Here is a 6,817-nt window from a genome sequence, read left to right as displayed (position 1 = left end):
ATAGGAAAGGAAGAGCTCGTTCTGCCTGTCTGAACTCACCAAGTTTTGTGCCTCTTCAAGGAACCCCTTCGCTAATTTTAAGGGTCAATTGCACGGTTTTATTAAAGCAAGTTTGTTTCCCTTTTCTACAAATGTATAGTTATTATTACACTTAGCAAATTTATCACACAAATCCTTGGGTCTAGAGCAACGTTTGGGTCATGTTTCGTCGAATTCTGAAAAATCACGGACTGCATTGAAATCCCCCCCCACCAGCCACGGCTCATCCGTACACTGTTGGGCCATTGTCCCTAGTGCAGTCCATAGGGCTCTTCGATCTATCACATCAGATGCACCATAAACAATAGTAATAATAACAACTTCATTATCAGTCCTACTAGTAACACGACAGTACTGTACCATTTTTACTATTTTTGGAGGGGAAGACCGTATAATTTGGAGATTTGAGAATGGTTGACCAACAACACAGGCTATTTATGAGTTATTTGACCCACCAGGACCGAAAGTACACTGGGCTTCACTTCTTTCGGGATTACTTAAAATCCCACGCCACATATTTATTCTATGGCTTGCCATCCAAGACAAGTTGGCTACGACAGACAAACCATGGCTTGCTCACCTTGGCCCATGTGTCCTATGCAATGAAGGACTGACAGAGACACATGCACATTTATTCTTCCAATGCAGATTTAGTCGAAGATGTCTCACGGAAATTCGAAGAACAATACGATTCTTATGGCCCAATAGAGAGTGGAAAGATGATATTACTTGGGTTTCACAGAGATGGAGGGGTAAACACATATTCAACATGTCTTATAGATCACTACTTGCAGCATGTGTATACCACATTTGGAAGGAAAGAAACCTGAGACGATTCGATCACACCGAGAGGTTTGGAAGGAAAGAAACCTGAGACGATTCGATCACACCGAGAGGACGCCTACTACCATTGCATTACTGATCATTGAGGACATTAGACAGCGAATCCATAGCATCTCACTCTCTAGTACACGTGCTTTATTTCGATTATGGCGAATCCCTTGGCCTGTCGAGGGATAAACCATTTGGGAACCATATTGTTGTACTGTACCATTTTTACTCAATGAAACTTAGTTTTACCAAAAAATATATATATATATATATATAGAAAACCCTTCATCCTCTAGGTAATGTGATTTTTAAAGAAATTCCATGACGGCGTCGATGAAGGTCACAGAATGGCTGCTAACTGCTCTGACACCATTCCTTGCATCGCCTCATCGCTAAAAGTGTGGCCGAATCGAAAAAAGAGACTTTATGCGGAAAATCTTCTTGATAGGCCGAATCGTCTTTTCTTCCTTTACCAATGTGAGAAAGACCACCCAGGCAATTTTCATCTAGCGAGGGCTATTTAAGCCGAATATGTGGACGTGGACATTCCATTACTTGAACCGGCTCCCAGCGAAAGCTTAAGGCTCCATAAAGGCTGTTTTTCCTTCTTCTTGATAGCATTGGTCTCGGAAGGCTCTCACTTTAAGGGGCAGCTTGATGGCTGCTATCCTGCTTTGTCTGATATAATTGGAATGGAATTTGTGTGGTTCGCTAGCTCTTTGTTTTGAGACGAATTCAATTCATTCTACAGGCGGTCGTGATAGGGGAAGACCTTGCCTTATTACCAGGAAAGAGAAAATGGGCCAAATCGCCTTCTAGAGAAGAAAGGCATACTTGACTATTGAATTAATGGGTGCATACTATACCTTATTACCCTGGATTGCTAGCAGTGAGAAATTCATATCTGATGAAGTTAGCTCAAAGCAAGAACAGCTTCACCCGAGGCTCTGAAAGACCCGATAGGGAGAGGTTAGGGGGTGGTAAGACATATTATAGCAATGTCCCTTTGTTAGCCCGGCAAGAGTGAATTCTTTTATGAAGACTAGTAGCGATCCTTTCAAGCGCCAGGTAAGCAAGCAAGAGAAGTAGGGGAGAAGAAGTGCTTTATCATACGATATTTGCCGTAAGAAAGTGAAGTCAGGCAAAGGGCGTAGCGAGAAAGACAGAACTCTTCTTTATATAAATAAGTACGAGAGGGCGTCAGCTCTCTAAAAGAGTATGCTTTTGGAGGACAAAAATCATTGTTGTTGGAGATAGCCTCAGGAGTGGCGGGATGCTAAAGAAAAGAGTAAGGCTAAAAGAGCGCTTATTCCGGCAACAGGAAAGGCGTAATAAAGGCAATCAAGCATGCGGCCGGTGCTTTACTATCAAGACCCTCATTGGCCTGAAAAAGTCTTAGGGACATCTAAACTATGTCAGTTGCTTCTGCAGTCCAACGAGACCAATCAAGCATGCGGCCGGTGCTTTACTATCAAGAACTCTTAAGGCGACAACAGGTCAATTACATCGACCCTTATTGGCCTGAAAAGTCTTAGGGACATCTAAACTATGTCAGTTGCTTCTGCAGTCCAACGAGACTAGTGTCCTTACTGCGGATTCTTCTTCAATTGCTATTAGTTCCGTGCCTTATCTAAGTGTGCTAGGGCCAGTAGCCCACTCACTCCCCCTTTCCTTTTCCCATGCTAGCCTAGTCTAGAACTAGGCGCTTCGCTTTCCTGTTCCGTTTCCTAGTTTGGACATAAGTTTAACACTTACCTAATATCCTTTTCTTTGCCCGGATAGAAATTCGGAATTCTTCTTCTTTTTAGAGTTCTTACTAGTGAGTGAAGCTAGACCGTTAGTCAAGAGTGAATTTCCTAGGAGAGGTGAACCCTCCCTTCTTTCTTAGTAGCTCTATTCCTTGTAGTCTTCAGTGGTAGCTATCTCTCTCTTCTTTCGGGCTTTTGGTTTTGAGTCGGCGTGGGCGCGATCTTCTATCCCAGCACTGCCCGCTCACGTTTTCTGACATTCAATACGAGAATTTTCGTTTTTGATTTCGGATCGGTGTCCATTTTTAAAGGAAAGAAGGGGATATTTCCAGCTATCTGGTGCCTATGGGTCATCTTCTCTTGGCAAGATGGATAGAGTCAATGTCTCCATCAATACTCTTAGTCCATGATCCTGCGCCTAAAGCACTGAAGGAAGGGTAGACGTGGAAAATCGATCAATACGATAAGAAAAAGTTTGATAAAAAAGTATGGTGATGCTTTCCTCAGTTCTTAAGAATTCCTTCTTCAAAGAATAGAAATTTATCCCACATGCATTCACAAGCAGCTTAAAGATTGAACTTATTCTCATAAGAGAAGAGGGGAGCATTCTTTTACAGTGTGACGTTTTTTTAAGCCTAGGGCCTGGCCTGGGGGTTGAGCCTAGTATAACAAATTCCTATCTTCCTCTCACTAGGAGTTCTTTGCTTTGAGGTAGGATGGTTCAATCAACCAATGTATGGGTGGAATAAAAATGAAATTAGGAAATAGGGCACAGTGGAACTAGGAATAGGAGGAGGACTAAGACTTTAAGTCATTAAAGCTAAGCGCATGCCATTCCAGTCTCTCCCTCTATCGAATCAGTGATGGAATACCTTCTTCTGTTAAGCGAGTGCTCAAAGTGGGAAGACTCTAATGGGCTTTCTTTGTTCCCCTATATGAGTTTATCCTACCTAGTACCAATCATCCGCTAGGCTAGCACGTAAACGAGTTCTATCGGTAAGCCCTTTTGTAACACCAACCATCTAGTTTCCTTACATTGCTAATGCCTTGTATTGAACTTCCTTTGCTGTTTATTCCCCTTAGTCAAAGTCTGTCTCTTATCACCTAGGTGTTTACCTTTCTGGGGCAAAACTAAAAAAAAAGAATCTTATTCTAATTCTTTTCTTAGGAAAGTGTCTTACGCAAGCTAGTTTGAAAGAAAAGATCTGAGTTAATCCAAGCCTTTTAGATATGTATTGAGAGTAAGCTTCATCCTCACTTGTAGCAGTTTTTCTACCTTGGATACTCCAAGCCTTGGTTTTTCTACTCTATTAAGATTAAAGGTTCCCATCGAGAATTTAATTAATTGTTGAAGAACTCCCCCCTTTGCGTCTTTCTCGCCGCCTGCTTTGATTAGGACTTTGCCCGGGGAAGAACTCAAAAAAGAAAGCATTTAAGTCGAAGTAAGTAAGTCGGATTCGCTAGCCTTTGGGCTTAGAATCGCTCTTTGCTAATAGACTAGACTGGCTTAGAATCAATGCTTTGAACCCTAATGACGTCTCCCCCATAGTAGTGGGGAATACCCAAGCCAAACATGCTACTTCCCAGCCCACGGGAAAGCCTCCTCTTTCTGGTCGGAATCAATGATAGCCCCCTCATTTGGGTAAAGAAAAGAACTAAAGGTAAGGAGCGGTCGCTAGGGCAGGGCCGTATCCCGATCCGGATGCCACGAAAATTTAGGGAAGCCTTTTTCAACAAAGAGTTTCTGCGACCGGTGAGAAACCGGACGACTTTCGGGGGAACACCTTTCTCTTTCATATTGAGTCCTCAGAGGTGCGGCCCACTTGGTGTTGGATCAGCTCGCAGGTCAGTCAATAGTCTTTCGCAGAGAACCTCCTATTTTAGTGAACCCTGGGAGTTGTCGGCGGCTGGACGATCTGTATTCCAAAGGTTTACCGAGGTGAAGCTTTTGGCAGGTATTCTCTTATTGTAGCTTTCTCTACTTCAGGATCTTCCGAGGGCCTTTGTTTGAGGTGAGATTCTATAGTTTGATGGTTACCTCTGTTCTCCTCTCCCTTCCCCGGTAGCTAGGATAGAGTTCTATTTATCTTTCTTTCCTTCCGTTCAGGGGCACTCTAAAGGCTTTGCAACCTTTAGAGCTGGTTGACAGCCGTCTAGTCAGTCCCCCTCGCTCTTTGATAGACATCTCTTGGTTCTCGATCTCATCCGACGAACAACTTTAGGTCCTTATTCTGTGTCCTATCCTTCCTTACAGATTCCCGATTTCTGAAGGGGTAGCGGCCTATGTCTCCAGCTCTGGGAGAACTTTACCTATAGCTAACCTAGAGAGCTTTACTTTAAGATAGCTCGGGCAGGCACTCTTCTTCGAAAAGAGGAGTTGCTTGCCTTACCCCACCAACCACCTTAGCGCTGGAAGTTCTAGCAATGGGAAGCGGAAAAAACGATAGAAAATTCATATTCATTAGATAAGAGATTGTGGATCTGTTCTTAGTGAAGACAACCGGATTGGGACGATCAGGTCGGTTGAGGGCAGCAGCACACCAATAGGTGTGGATTGCCATTCTTGTACTGTTTGGGTAAAGGGCAGGAGCGCCCTTTCCCTCTCACCAGTACTTACTAGTTGGAGTGGGGCAACCGGTTCAAACCAAATATCCAACAGACGCTTTCCTTAATGGCTGAACTCGACCGAAAGGGAAAGGAAAGCTTTGATACCAGAAGTCACGTAGTAAATGGATATTCCATGGGAGACCGTAATACGACCTTTTTTCACTCTACCACTGTGATCAGGAGAAAGCGCAAGAGGATTGATGGCGCTAAGGGCTCGACCGAAGGAAGAGGGCTCTAAGCTGTCAATTGACGACTAACAGGAGAGGGCGGTTTGTGCAAGTGAAATTGAAGGGACTTGCAGATAAGGCAAGAAATCGGCCCGCACTTTAGATATACTCTAGCTTTAGAGTTAGAGGCTGCCACGGTGAAAGTAGAGGTTTAGGCTTGCCCCTGCTAGTCTTTAGGTTGCACATTTATGCCCAGAAGTAGCTGCATTCTGTTATCGCTTTCTGTAACGAAGGCTTTCCATTTATTTCGCCTTAGGAGAGCTCCTTTCTTATTGTTATGCCGCTATAAAGAGAGTTTCTAGCTAAGTAAGAGCTAATAGGAAAAGGGTAGGGATGGAACTTCTTCGTTCCCTAGCCACTCTACCCGTAGCCCTAAAAAGCGTAGGATGGGGAGCGCATACGAGGGAGTGAGCGAATGACCAAATGTGTCTTTCTTTTAGTAAGTAATTGAGTATGCCCGTTGTTTGCGCGGGATTCTATTAAGGTAATGTTCTGTGCTTAAGGACTAGAAGCTATGGTCCCAAAATGGTTTATCCCTCGACAGGCCAAGGGATTCGCCATAATCGAAATAATGCACGTGTACTGACTGATCTAGATAGTGTGATGCTATGGATTCGCTGTCTTATGTCCTCAATGATCAGTAATGCAATGGTGGTAGGCGTCCTCTCGGTGTGATCGAATCGTCTCAGGTTCCTTTCCTTCCAAATATGGTACACACATGATGCAAGTAGTGCTCTATAAGACATGTTGATGATGTGTTTACCCCTTCATCTCCGTGAAGCCCATGTAATGTCATCTTTCCACTCTCTATTGGGCCACAAGAACCGTATCGTTCTTCGAATTTCCGTGAGGCATCTTCGGCTAAATCTGCATTGGAAGAATAAATGTGCATGTGTCTCTGTCAAATCTTCATTGCATAGGATACATGGGCCAAGGTGAGCAAGCCATAGTTTATCTGTCGTAGCCAACTTGCCTTGGATGGCAGGCCATAGAATAAAGTTGTGACGTGGAATTTTAAGTGATCCCGAAAGTAGTGAAGACCAGTCTACTTTCGATCCTGGTGGGTCAAATAACTCATAAATAGCCTGTGCTGTTGGTCGATCATTCTCAAATCTCCAAATTATACGGTCTTCCCCTCCAAGAATAGTGGGGAGTGCATGTGTGATCTCCAAACACTCAAGATCCATGATAAGGGGCCATTGCCAAACTCCTTCATGAATCACCGTGTTGAGTCTGGATGACTCTTCTATTCCAAGTAGCCTCGGTCCTCGTGGGAAAGATTCACAAAGAGGGCCAAGGTGGTGCCATGGATCCTGCCACAAGAGGAAATTCCTCCCATCTCCAATCCGGTAGTCCACCATATTT

The sequence above is a fragment of the Sesamum indicum genome, linkage group LG3 (assembly GCF_000512975.1).
Source record: "Sesamum indicum cultivar Zhongzhi No. 13 linkage group LG3, S_indicum_v1.0, whole genome shotgun sequence".
NCBI lineage: Eukaryota > Viridiplantae > Streptophyta > Magnoliopsida > Lamiales > Pedaliaceae > Sesamum > Sesamum indicum.
Note: the sequence above shows the minus strand (reverse complement) of the source record.